Source organism: Dicentrarchus labrax, unplaced genomic scaffold (assembly GCF_905237075.1).
Source record: "Dicentrarchus labrax unplaced genomic scaffold, dlabrax2021, whole genome shotgun sequence".
In the NCBI taxonomy this organism is placed as follows: domain Eukaryota; kingdom Metazoa; phylum Chordata; class Actinopteri; family Moronidae; genus Dicentrarchus; species Dicentrarchus labrax.
Window position 1 is genome coordinate 22,817,994 of NW_026136707.1, and position 14,708 is coordinate 22,832,701.

The following is a 14,708-nucleotide window of genomic DNA, read 5'->3' on the forward strand; positions in this document are numbered from 1 at the left end:
TTTCTCTCTCTCTTTCTCTCTCTCTCTCTCTCTCTCTCTCTCTCTCTCTCTCTCCTTCCTGCTCAGTTTTCCTGTGGGCCACATTAAATCAAGCCTCCGACCTAGACTCTAGTTAAATTAAACCCTATCAGCATGTTGCCCTCTCATATCGGAGAACAGGCCTTTATATAGACGGCCTGTAAATGGTGATTAGTGAGTGTTTTGATTAAAATTCAACCACATGTGTGATACTCTGGTGGAGCCAATCACCTCCTTCTCTCCCTCCCTCCTTCTGTCTCTGCCTCTCTGTGCATAAATATACATTGAGACATACATGCACACATGCGTACACACAAACCCTCCCTCTCTCCCTCCCTCCCTGGCTCTGTCTGGCCTGTTCTCATGGCTCAGCAGAGTACAAGGCTGATTTAAGGGCCCTTACAAATGGGAAGGTTGCAAGTGAAGACAAAAACCAGAGACAAATCACACCACAGCAGTCTCAAGGTTTCTACTAAACCCATTCAACGGTAGGGGAGCGGCAGAACAGTGAAAAATATACACACACTCCATCCTGTCAGAACGCTTTTGGCTTATCTTGAGTGACTGTCAAGGCTGGGAATATCAGGGAATGGACAGAAATATATAAAATTAATAAGCCGCTGGATGTTGTCGGGAGTTATGATGCTTCATAAATCCTGGTTTGATCATTGCGGACAAGGCTTAAACCCACAGCTTCCTAATGCGCACAGCAGTGTTTTGGACTGGATTTTATTCTGTTTGGGAGATAGAAGCCCTTAGCTGGCAAAAGTAAGATTTATCATCTCCCTATCCCCCCCTCTTTCTTTCATGAGTGACAAATATTAAAAAGAAGGCCTGAGGGAAGTTGGCAGCCATTACCACCTTTAATAGAAGGGCACAGGCGTAGCAAGGTGAAACTGGGGCCAAAGGCAGAGAAATGCTATTCAAAGAAAAGAGAGAGAAGCGGGAGAAGAGGGAGAAATTGGTACTAACTTATCAGTTGTACTTCCTTTGTTGGGTCAAGGGTCTTGGAGCTTTTGTTTGTTTGTTTGTTTCTTATACTGAAAGGATGGATGCTATCTCTCCTGCCATCCAAGCGGGTCTGCTCTGTTGAGTGCTGCAGGTAATATTTCATGTCAGGAATTAAGCAAGCTTACCCACCGACTCCTTTCTACAGTTAGACGGCCACCACATCCATCATCGTCCCCTCTTCCTCTTTAGAGCACTGGCCTTAGTGGTGGAATGTAACAAAGTACATTTACACTGTAGTACAAATCTGAGGTACTTGAGCTTTATTTGAGTATTTCCATTTCATGACAGCTATAGTTACTTTACTAATTAACACTTAAACGTATGAAAAATATTTCAACATATGATGCATTATAAAAAAATAACTACCCAACATATAATTTCCACATATTTAGATTTGGAGCTTAAACAATTAGTAGATTAATCAATTTGTCGTCAAAAAATTCATCAGCAACTGTCAGTTTTTGATCAATCGTTTAAGTCATTTTTAATGCAAAAGTGCCAATCATTTTATGGTTTCAGCTTCTCAGAAGTTACAGTTTGTTGCTTTCCTTTGTCTTGATTACTTGAAGTGAATAATTTTGAGGTTTGGATTGTTAGTCGGACAAAACAAGACATTTAAAGGTGCCACTTTGAACTCTGGGCAATTGTGACACATTTCTCACGATTTTCTTACATTTTACAAACCAACAATAATATAAAATAGCAATAGAATTAATATAAATAAATGTATTGATCAAGAAAATAACCAGCAGATGAATCCATAATGAAAATAATTACTGCTTTTATCCCTACATAAAACAGCTAAAAATCAGTCCACTTCAGTGAAGTACAATAGTAAAATGCTGCTTAACATTAATGCAAGAGTGATGATAATCTAATGATATACTATATAAGAGTGTATATATCATTCAATATACTATATACACCAATAGGGGCCATTTCTTTGATAATACCTATGTACTTTTATTTTACAGTCTAGCATTTTTACAGTGTGGTATTGGCACTTTTATGTAAAGGATCTGAATACTTCTTACACGACTGGTTGGCTTTGTCTCGATCACTTCTCTTTCAGGGGCTTTCGCGTGTGTAAATACGTCAGTGGAGAAAGAGACTAATTAGACCACCATGTCTAATCTCCTGGGCTTTACCTGTCAATAAAAATGTTGTCAGTGAAGATGAAGTCTCTTTAAATGAAAGGCTTGGCAGTTTTGATATGTAAAACACATGTCACAGTGTTTCAGTCAGTAACACCCCAATGAGACGAGTTGTCAACAGAAGTAAAATGACAACAAAAACATCTTTGCTGGACCAAATCAGAATAATGACATTCTAAATTAAGACTTGTTGTTTTTTTTCTCCCCCCTTGTTCTATTTGGGAGAGGTCATGCTTTTTGAACACAAGTTGTAGTAAGTAAATTTATTCCACTTATTTCTTGTAACTGCACGAAAAAGTAATGAGGTGTTGGAGATAAATATATGAAGACAATAAGCCATGCAATCCTCTTTCTGTAGCTGCTTTTGAGTCAATTAGCACATTTCAGGGACTCTGAAGAATATCGCCGCCTTATGTAGCTTCTCAATATGCGGCATCTGACTTTTATCCAATTACATTATGTGAGGTCTGTGGGCACGCCGGGCACAGCGCACATAATGGAGGATGCCATCTTTGGTGTGATATTCTCCAACACTTTTCCATTGCATATGCCTATGGCTCTCACTATGAATTATTCAAAGGCTTCATCCACACAGAAGAGAGTGAGGAACTCGGCTCCATAGTAAACAGATTTTCTGCTCGCCATCCTCACAAATCTGAAGTGTAGGACATTGTAAGTGCCAAATAATTACACGGCACCCCCTTTTCCCTCCTGCCTGAGTTCACCTGGCCTCAGAAATGCATTTGGACTGAATAATAGTTTGCCATTGGTGAGTTAATTGAAGTTTGGTTGCTCAGGTCCTCCAACTACATAATGAAACTGATGCATGAAGATACATAGTGATTCATCTTCCCATGTAATTCCATGTAAAATAATCCCCTATTTAAATATTTCTTATCCCATTTTTTATCTAATCAAGCATATTTGGCTCAGGAAATGGCTCCAATATGGTTACAGAATATTTGTGCACCCTGCTCTCTCTCTGTTGATTTATTAAACTATAATAGATAACCGACCTAGAGTTTGACTCTGGCTATGTATAATCACTTTAGTTCCTCACTGGCTATTGTGCTGTGAAATAGAAAATATGAATATTACATGGGTTTTAAATCCCTACAAAAATTCTTTTTTACAGAACAAGAAAATTGACATATCCATTGCATTACTGCAGCGTCCATCTTTGGCTAATGGAGATTTCACATTATAGCGCTCACATTATAGCACCATGAAATATGCTAAGCATTTAAGAAAAATGAACTTTTTAAATAGTCCATCAGTGTAAAAAAAAAAAGGGGGGGCTATGAGATTTTTCCTCTCTCTTCTCTGCTTTGGGGATTTGCCCTGACCTTCAACTGGTCGTATCTTCCAGTGCAGATCTGTGGCAGTGACACATGTCATGTGTTGGAGAGGATTGAGGAGGAAGCAGAGGAGACAAGAGGGAGTGATCTTGGTCTGTAGCCCAGTCAGAGTCGGAGTCCGCCCTCGTGTCAAAGGATGGGCATGTTTGGCCCAAAACACAGACTGCACCTCATCCACTAATCTCAGCACAAAAAACACCTTTGGGTGGCTGACGGGGAGGCGAGCTCACACACATTTTACAATGTCGAAGAACACTGAGAGGGTTCAAAGCTGCCCTTAAATTCTTGGGCTGTGGGGAGGAATGGCTATACGGGGGGGGGAGAGAACAAGAGAAAGAGTGAAGGGGAGGGGAAGAGGAGTGTATCTCCAGATTCTCCTCTTGTAAAGCCGACCTGGCTGAAGCAAAGCCAAGTCTCCCTTTCTCCCTCCTGTTCTGCTTTGTAGGAAACCCTCCACCTCTTCTGCCGCGCTTGTTCTCTCCCACTCAGTAAGAAAACACAAACTACAAAAGGGTAGACGCTCTTCGTAAAGAGGCGACATCTTAAGGATCCCCCACCCCCGCTTGAATCTCAGGTTCGCTATCGTGCAATTGAAAGCACATTATCACATGTGAATGAAGTTAACACACACATCGACCTGCAATGTTTCTTTGCGTCAGTGCAACGCTTGACTGAACACTCCCTTTTCACCCAGACAGATTGTATGAAGGCGGTGGAATAATTTGTTATCGACTCACCGAGGCTCTGAAATTGAGATCAAAAATCAGCAACCCCCCCAAAGATTAACATCTGTATCTTGGTAAGATGGCTAATGTCACACGGTTGACAACTATCATTATGTCCTGGTTACTTTTGACAGTATTTAGCTTTAATCATCAAAAGCAGCATTTTACCTTTTGTTGGGAGCTAATTGATAGACTGAGACCTTGATGTTTGTATGCAGCGTATCAAGCAGACACTGTGACTTTCAGCGTGTCAGTAAATAAATAAATCATAAAGTTTGTTTTTCTCCCGAGTCAAAAGAAACATTTTCTTTGTCTTTGTGTTTAGCGCTTTTTGCATCGACATGAGGCTAAAACCCCGAAGACTACAACGTTTAGGAAAGCTCCTAAATAGCGGCTCTGAAGCTAGGTTTGAGCTTTGTCATCACGCTTGAAGAATTTCCTTTTAATGTACTGTAATGTGAAATTCAGTGGGGACAAGTTTAATTGAGTTTTACACAAACCAGTTGGGAGTAGCGCTGGAAGGTAGGTGATGTTGAGGTTTTTAATCTCTGGCTCCGGAGAGGCTTGTTGACGGAGTGGTTCTTTCTCTTTGTGGAGAAAAAAAGAGGAAGCCTAAGAAATGATACATCCATGGATAAAACCAATTGGCAACCCTCAAAGGGACGGGGGGTGATAAGGCAAATCCAGCACTTGTAGAGAAATAAAAGAATCCAACTGTTCATTAAAACGGGAAACAAAACAGGCGATTGAGAAGGAAGGCAGACTGCTCAGTGGAGGAGTGAGTGAAACAGACAAACAGAGCCAGAGATATCAGAGGAAAGGATTGGAAAATAATCAAGGATTTGTGAGGAGAATTAATAAGGAAGATAGGCACAAATAAGCATTTTTTTCTGACTCTGTGCAAAATTAGGAGGGATGGACTACAATTATCAAACAGGGGAAATGGCATAAGCTACATAGACACCTAATTATAAAGGATAACCTAGATATGAAGGTTGCTGTCTTTTTATTTTACACACTTTGACTGTGAAGCAGTAGGGTCTTTTGTGCTCCGTAAACCAGATATTCATTGGATAGAGAACATTCAGAGACTGCTTAATAAAGTGGTATTCTCTTATTCTTTGCCAGCAGTCTGCATTTGTGTATCAAGTATACAATCCATTGAGAAAGGGAATGATTTTAACTTCACATAAAAGCTTTTTTACAACCACTGGAACAGTATTTTAACACCAATGATTATTAGTCCCTTACATTATACAGAAAGTCTAACAACACTAGTTTGTGCACAAAGTAGTTCAAAAAGTCACTGAGAGACCTTTTGGAAGAATATTTCATAGTACTGTGTAAATTAGCCGAAAATTTACTGATTGATTCGGTTTGGCGTTTCTAGTGTTGAATTCAGAATCCAGCCGTTATTGACACAGATTTTAACATTACGGTGTTTTGAAATGTCTCTTGCTGCTTCCCTTTAGACTTCATCTCCTCACAGACAACGCGCTGGGTATCTCTTGTCAGGACAGGCAGACTTTTTTTTTTGTGACGTTGCCGTTGGACTGTTTATTTCTGACAGTAATTCACCTCCTGGAGGTTAGTTGACTCTATCACCTGATCCAGCTCTCGGTAATGAGGTTTGGAGTCAGGGACTTAAGGTGATACAAACAAAGGGGTAATGAAAGACTCAAGAGGAGAGGTTGAAGGAAAGGTGAGGTGGGAGCGGAGCGGGGGGTGAAGGAAACTGGCAATGAAATAATCAGGACTTGTATGATCGGCCACTGAGACATTCCATAGGTGTTTTGTGTGAAAGAGAGCCATTCATCAACATATCAATAAAAATATGGAGCAGATTATTATTGTGTTTGCTTACCATGGGTCCCCATCGTAAATAATGGGTCTGCCGCTGCTGCCTGTATTAATTATAATTAGAATGCTGATAATGTGTATGCTCTTTTATTACGGGAGCTGAATCAATTTTACAGTCTTATTCAGCCCCACAAGGTCACACAAAGTTGCCAGGGTGAGAGATGGCTCCTTGTAAAGCCTTTCTGTAATCAGGGCTGAGGGAAGCAGGATAGAGAAAGACCCAAACTGGTCAGATAGATGTCTCAGCATGTTCACATAGGAACTACTGTTAACTTTTTTACTTTAGTGTCACAAATTCATGACAGGGAGGGAGCGTTTGGAAACTCATTCGCCACATTCATTGATATCAAAGTTTCTTTTTAAAGCTGCATCATTTGATTTGACATTTTATCGCCTTACAAAATAGTTTGGGCTAACCGGTTAGGAAACAGTAGACATGGAGTAGCATTGGCATTCAGTCTCAGGTCATCAAATGTGTGTAGGTTTAATATTTGCTCTCTATTTAGCTCTGGTTTATTTGGTTCTTTAGCTTGCTAGCTGCTCCATTTTGTTCACAAGCTAGCCACTGACTTTGTCTGCCATTTGTGCTTGGCTTGTAACTATAATGTTTATTTAAAGAAGCTGCTGCTATTAAAGATTGTGTAAATTAGAGCAGAAATGGGCCATAAAACCAAAACAGTGAGCTAAAAGAGGCTAAAACACTGTATGGAGTTGAGGAGAATTGGTGATTATTCTCTGTGGTTTTATCCACGCGGCAACCTCCGTGGCTGGCAAATGAAGCCAACATAGAAGTAATGAAAACTGCAGCTCCTCGAAGGGCCACATGAGGCTGGCTACTGAAGGGATCAGTCTCCATAAGACCCCATATTAACATGTGCAACTTTAGAGGAGAAATCAACATGTTTACAGCCTGGTACGAAAAATGGTTTTGGTCTCTATAGCTAAATTCCACATTCATGACAACTCTACAGGGGTACATTTTTATATAAAACTCACCCATTTAAATAATATCAAGGTTTAAGGTTATGCATAATTAAGGGCATGGGTGCTTTGAGTGACAGGTGGGTGCTGTCACAGGCTGCTGTTTTCAGTAACCATGCTTAATTCAGCCTGCCTCAGCTCCACTCACGCTCCAGGTCTTTGCCCATTTTTGTATTAGCCAGGAGCTAGTGAACTCGGGACTGCCAAGATGGCGACGGCCAGAGCCATCACTGAGCTCCTCAGAGACCTATGGGCAATGTCACAAAGACTACGTCCATTTTTAATTACACAGTCTATGGTTTCATCACTATGAGCGACCCCTTTCACATTAAACTTTCATCGTGAATATAAAAAAAACTGATTAATGCAGCTTTAAGGCTGTTTGGTGACATTTCAGCTAAACAAGGATTTATAGCAATGTTAGTACTGCTTATTTCTCTGCACATTGTTACTTTCATTAACCCCAGATAAGCGATTCTGGCATGTGTTGTCAAAGTGGCCCCCATGTAAAACCACATGACAGATTACAAAGAGGCACTGGCAAAATGCTTTTTCACCAGTACGGTTCTTGGTGGGTTTGGTTTGCATTTGTTGACAGTTCACAGGAGAGAGTGTGTTTTGGCCAAATGTAGAATCTCAACTTAGTCTAAATTCATAAGGCACCCCACTGGCTTGTTCCTCTGTTTCCCCCTTCCTCACGAGTTAGACTGTCAGATGGCCCAACAACAATGGATCTCACCAGCCTATCAGCCGGCTCCTACCTTTATAGCTCGCTGCGTGGCTTTAAAGACATGGATTTAGCATGGCTTGGCAAGGTTCAAACCGACAAACCATGCCACAGATTTTAAAAAATCTACATATCTGTTTGCCCCATTTTCACATTTGAAAGGCATTGGGTTCCAAGTTGCCACACATTAAACTGGTCTCCTCCCAGTATGAGTCCAAGACCACAGTGGTTTGTTTCTAATGTGTCTTGTCAGTGAGTCACCTGTTCGAACAAATAAGCTCATAATCTGTACAATAAACATGATCATCCTAATTAATGTTATGCATACACAGGGATTTGTCCAATTAGAGACGCATATTTATATCCATAGGATGCCGTCTTTCTAAATAGCTACATAGATGCGTTGCTATTAAAAGCAACAACCATATTTGTATATAATGCTAAATTTGCATTTTATGAATAGTCTGCTATCGGTGAACAAACATTTCACATATTTCATTCGCTATTGCCTCCTTTTGCACTTTAATAATTGGGTGTGCATTTCCTTTCTAGGGTAAGTTGTTGTATTTTTTTGCCTGTGAATGTTAAAATGACCTTGTGTTCCCCTGTGAATGCGTGCATCTGTCATGAAATTATACATTCCATCAGCCCTCATTGAACTGGGCATTGACTCTGTGCCGCAGACTCAGGCTCTGGCAGTGAATCTTGATTATGGATTCTGTGATATTGTAAATGACTTGAGATTCCTCTGAATGTTTCGGATTAATCGGTTTGTGCAGATGTGGTTCCCTTTTTGGTAGGCGCCATCTTGAACAGTTGCTCATTTCCATTCCGCCATCACATTCTGCATACAAAGCAGATTTCCAGATAGGTAATCCTTGTAAGGTTTTTAGAAGACAGGTTATTAGAGGATTGAGGGCTGTGTGTGTCTGTCTCTGTGTGTGTGTGTATGTGTGTGTGTCTGAAGGAAATTATGTACATTTTTTAAGTTGGTGACAATGAGCTGTGTCTCAAGGCAGGAGACATAGTAACTGTCTCCTTTCACTTCTCACCTAACAACATCCCACCCCCTTAAAAATGAGCACACTCCAGGTACCCAGACACACTCACACACACACAATCCCCACCTGCTCCCCCTTCTCCCTCTCCACCACCGCCACCCAGAATTCTTTGAAATGCCCGAGGCTAAAAAGCTGGTTACTCTCCTCTGGCTTGCAGCTCACAGCTCTAGATTATTCCTGAATGCCAGAGCTGGTCTGCCCCCATCATCCTGAAAACCCTTCGCCCACCCCCCACCACCCAACCCTGTCTTAAACCTGGCTCTACCTGTCACCTGTCAGACGCACCCCACCTTTAAGTGGCCAGTTATTTTCCATTGGTTTTAGATGTCTTTCATATCATGGCTCATTAAAGCGCAGCCCAGTAGGCAGCATATTTACATAGGCTACTGGGGAGGTTTTAATTTGCGTCGGTACAGAGCATGACCGGAACTGAAGAGTGCAGCACCAAAATGACTTTTTCACTTGACACCCCCCCCCCCCCACACACACTCTTCTGCCGCCACCCTCCCCTTCCTCATCCATTCCCATATGAAAACATGTAGCTGGGCGTAATTGCTTGAACGGGGCACAAAGACGGAGACAGAGCCGTCACCGGGGGGACTGAGGTTTCTCCCAAGCGACAGACCGGGAGGCCAATCAAAGCCAGCAATGAGCAGTCTGTGGTTGTGATCATTCTACTGAATATATACCATTAGACTCTTCAGAAAGTCCCAACGCTTTCAGCCACTGTGTAACTTCCTAATTTCTACTCACTTTGTCTGGCTACTATATTCATGACTCAGTCCAGAATCAGACTATCCTGCCATCTGCAGCTCCACTTTCATCCCAGTAATGGCTGTGTTTATGTTTATTTAGTTAATTAGAGGATATTTTTCACTTTCAAATTTGATACTTTAATCATTGCAGCTGAGCTTGAGGTGTATTTAAAGCTGTAAACAGTTAATTTGCATCATTACATTTCAAATGTTTGTGTCTTGTTTTTTCAGTCTTTCATTAATCTATATCCTGTGCTATACTTCCAAATTAGGTTAGTGCTCTGTTTGTACAGTAACTATGGAAGGGGTGGTATCTTTTTTTGGAGGGCAGGGGGAAGGCCCCTCTGCTAAATTATTTACATGACAAGATAGTCAAGCTGCCAACTTCTGCAATTCTATCTCACACTGCGTATAGCAGAGGAATAACGTAATTTCCCTCAGACAAGATTTTCAACAGAGATTCCCCCAAAACAGCAGACCTTTCCCAGTTCACAGCAGAGACTCCCGTATCAGTTGGAGATACCATTATCGGTCTCCGGTTCAAGATTCTATTCAAAAAGACAAGGAGGGATAGAGGCTAATATTGTCATAAGATGCTCTGTGTCACTCCTAAAATACATGGAGCACTGGGAGATTCAGCAGTTGCGGAGTCCACTCCTCAAACATTTGCTCTCCTCCCACATCTCTCTAAGGACCCAGCAGCTACAAACTGGCTCCTGCAGATGCACTCCAAATAGCAGGCTGTTCATCATGCATTGTCATAGAATCATTCCCCAGCTATCCCCCCCCCCAACCTCCCCAAACAATCCCCCTGCCCATGTAGCCCCCCTCTCTTCCCCACGTCCACCGGTGCTCCTGCTGGCCCTACATCCCATCGCAGCGCTCCGATATCAATCAACAGCAATGAGGCTGGCTCCGGCTTCCTCATCATCCCAAACAACGCCGCGCCGCCCCTGCCCAGGCGCCACACCCCAGCAAAGATGGCCGGGATGCCATGCGGGACGGACGGACAGACAGACATGCAGGCAGACAGACACGCGGCCATGTGATTTCAGTGTAATTTTGGAAAGCATATTGTCTAATTTTGCCATCTGTCCGGGAGGGAACGATGGCAGCGTGGAGCTCATTTGCCGTCTGCTTGCTTTATTGCGGCTATACAGAACAAGTTTTTGGAGCAGGATGCAGGCCCTGGTGTGCAGCCCACTGGAGCTGAGAGGCGTGTCGATACAGGCACCAGGTTCCCACCACTCCATCATGGGCTACTGTGTGTCTGACATCCACAGACACGTGCAAAATACCTCCGAATGAATCCTCAAGCGCCGCTGCTTGAGTCATAAATATAACAGTGAAGAGGTTAAAAAATTTATCTGAGAGCAAACTCTTGAGTGCTTGCCGTCCTCAAGTTTCTGAGGACAAGTTGGAAAAATGTTTCACACTCTATGACAGTTTTGAGTCGTCTCTCATACCACCAGGCCATTATGAATTTGGTCCAGTTTGCAGCGAATGGTCATATAGACACACACATGTACACACGCGCGCACACACATCGCATCGCTGTCACACATTGTGGATCACGTCTGGTTCAGCTGCTCCTTGGCTCTGACATTAATACAGAGCAGATTGGTGGAGATCTGCAGCCCTTGTTGTTTGATCTTTCCTCCTCTTGCCACATTTCCTGGCACTGCCCCCCTGCCACACCGCGTGGCGCAGGCAGGACTGGCATGGCCTCAACGTGCCTGCCAGGTTTGTTCTCTGTCTTCTTCCCCTTCCAACTTATTCCCTTATGCCCGCTCCATGGATTCAGTTCTGCAAATTACAAGAGCTCCCCTACCCCCAGCGACAGCCCGGATTCAAGAGACCTTCAATCTACCAGTTTGTCTTCTTCAGAAAGGAGCGATGCTACCTCGGCCTGCGATGTGTCACTCGGTTGCTTTTTTACATGATAATTGTCCTCTGCACTGAATTGGGTTATTGTCCTCATTTTCTTTTCCAACTTTAGCTAAAAGATTCTCCTCTGAAAATCTCTTTTTGGAATAAATTCTTCCACCAAATGTTGGAAGTATTAAGCTGTAAGGCCATGACTAAACATTAGATACAGACCAAGCTCCACCTGAGAACAAAAGACATTCCTTAGCCAACAGTAGCCGCAGACTCAACTTGAACAAACACTGCATTCTCTTATCAAGACCCCATCCTCTCCCATTTTCTATTTACTCAGGACTGTCATTTGGCCGTAATGCCTTGAGTCTCAATAGAGAAATTGTTTAAAATGTCACAATCGAATGTATGAATTAAAAGCAAATACATCTTAGAGGTAAAGGCAGCATCAGTGCCTCCTGTATAATCTGAAGTATTTGTTCAAAGAATAATGTCTGTGAGCGCCACACAATAGTGTCTTTTCTCTGCCATTCCTCCCGAGGTTGTGATCAGGATGGGCGGGAAAAAAGCACAAGCTAATTTGGTAATAACATTGCCTCATGATGTCGGCACCCAATTTGCACGGTCTATCTGCCATTTTACAACAATCTGCCTTCCCTTTTATGAATCGGCATCAGATCTCAGCCTTATCTTCCCCCCTTTTCTTTTTTTGCGTTAACCACTTCATTTGTGACTAATGGCACACACGCGATCGTTATCGTTCTAATTTATTCCAAGTTTAAGATGAAGGGCCGGATAAGGTGCGAGAGACAATAAGTTGAAAAAGCCAGTGTGATGCCTCAGTTAATGAGGCACATCGTCTTTTTTTCGCGCCGCCGGGGTCAAAAGCAGAACGCATGCTGATTGAGAGTGAAGGGAGGAAAACTGAGCCGGCAATTCAGGAAAAAGAGAGAGCGGAGAGGGAGGGTGAACCAGGGATTTCTACAGCGAGAATCAGCTTTTGAAGGAGATATAAGATCATCAGAGCTTTGAAATAGAGGCTCAGTTAGCACCTGGAGATGAGGGTTAGCTAAGGCCGTCATGAGAAACACTGACTCTACATAGATATTGATGATTTCTAAGCTCAGGTAGCTGCACATTCCAATGGACAGTAGTGAATGAGAACTGTTACTGTTCGGAGTTTCTCATGCATCTCAAACTGGACTTTTTGTACATTTGAATTTTTAGGTTTAACAATATTTTTGGAACATATGTTTAAACAGGATTATGTTTTGTGACGTGGCCTTAGTGACTTTTTAATGGTGTGCAGCTTTAAAAGACACATTTTGCAACATGTGTAGATAAATGTTGTTATGAGCTAAAGCTATTATTAGGCTTAAATTGATTTTCCAAAATCACATTTGTATTTGTGTATTTATAGTAACTATACCTCTATATTTAAAAGGATGAAGTTTAAAACAAAAGCAGCCCAGAGATACATAACTAATGGTGAACACCATTCATTGGTTTTGGCTACATTTCCCTCTTTTCCACAGAAAATGAAAAGCCGCTCTCAGGAGTGAACATAGTGTCTCCTAATGTGAAACACACAGGATCCGCCTGTCTCTCAGGCCTCCTGGGCAACATATGGAGCCCTCCAAGTTAGTGTTCAACTTCCCAACGGCTGTTGTGAAAACGGCTGCACTAACTGCGGCCCTCAGAGAGCTAATTAGAAACCCTTGTGCATAAACCTTGCTTGGAAGATGCTGTGGGCTGCAGGAGCCCCAACCAAGGCAGGATCTGTGCTGCCTGCAAGATAATAAACAACATTTGCATATAATGTCAACGTTTGGCACCCATCAGCGATGGCCTAGACGCTCTAGTGGCAGGCTTTTGAAACACATCGATCAAAAAAGTTTGGGCAAAACGTCTGATCATTTACAGCTTTTTGTATGTGAGAGAGATGTTTGGATTCGTTCAAGCTTATTTCTATTAGAATTCTGGATGCTTAAATCCTCGCTAATTATCACTCCCACCCTCCAGTGGTTTAAACTTGTGATTTGTAACAGATAAAAAGCCCCACATAAGGGATCCCTACAATACATATTTAGCTGCGGAGTAATTAAGCTGTATTAGACTTCATTCATACCTGCCAGAGTGTAATACTGCACTGTTACACAGTGACGCTTTCAATTAATGAAAACGTCTAAACCAGTGTACATCTGGGATCACTATGCGGGGTCTAGCTCGACTGTATTTATCATGCGCTGTAAGCCAACACAATTACACAGACCTAACATAGTAATTGCTACGTAGCAGCTCTTACAATGGTAGAAATGGAATTACCTTGACAGAAGGCGTTAGTAGGTCTAGAGGGAAAGGGAGGAAGAGGAGGGAAAGGAGGTGGGGGGAAGGAAAAAAGCACAACCTTTTACCGAACTGTAAATCACGCTTCACTTTTAAGAGGTGGGAAAATAAATAATGTCTGAAAGTGCAATGATTTCAGTGATTTAGGGGAGCTTTTGAGAAGCGTATTACTAGAGGTGACAGCTTGTGGGAGATAGGCAGGTTGTGTTAAGAGGAAAGGATAAGAGGCTATGACATTATGTCTGCAGGGTTAAGGTGTCAGAGTCAAAGCGTGAACCACTATTACTGGATCAATACTTCTCAGTTTTGCACTTATCTCTGGCCCGATGGTTAGCAGCAGCTTTTCTGGATATACACAGGGAGTAAATGCCACTACTGAGAGGGAGGCTGCATACCTGCTCCATTCTCTACAACTACAGAGGAGTGTTGTAACAGGAAATGTTAAATATTTGAGCTTTTCTTTTTTTTTGTTGTTGCAGGAAATGTTAAATTCTCCACTGGTTTGAAATAGGCCCCTGGGCTCAGTGTAGGCAGAATATAGAAGCAGTAGTATATTTTATTAAACATTCTTTTAATTTTGGATATGTGTCAAAAGAATTACATTTTTACAATTACATTTAGTCAAGTACGGCTGCTGAAATGTGTCCTTAAGGAAAGCAAAGTCCATCCTCTATGCTTAAGGTAGAAAAACAAAAGTTGTACTCATGTCATGTCCGCTCTCGCACAGGAAAAAGAAACACTGTCACAGCCAGAAACAAGGAAAAGTGTGTACTTTCAAGTCTTTCATTAAACTTCTGAAGCTTCTGAGTTAATCCTTGCTGTACATAGAACAAA

The 14,708-nt window shown here is 42.1% G+C and overlaps 1 protein-coding gene across 2 annotated transcripts in view; it reads left to right on the top strand.

Annotated features, from left to right (window-relative positions):
• zfpm2a (zinc finger protein, FOG family member 2a) overlaps window positions 1-14,708 on the top strand; it is a 117,126-nt gene that overhangs the window by 85,789 nt on the left and 16,629 nt on the right. The window lies entirely within an intron of this gene.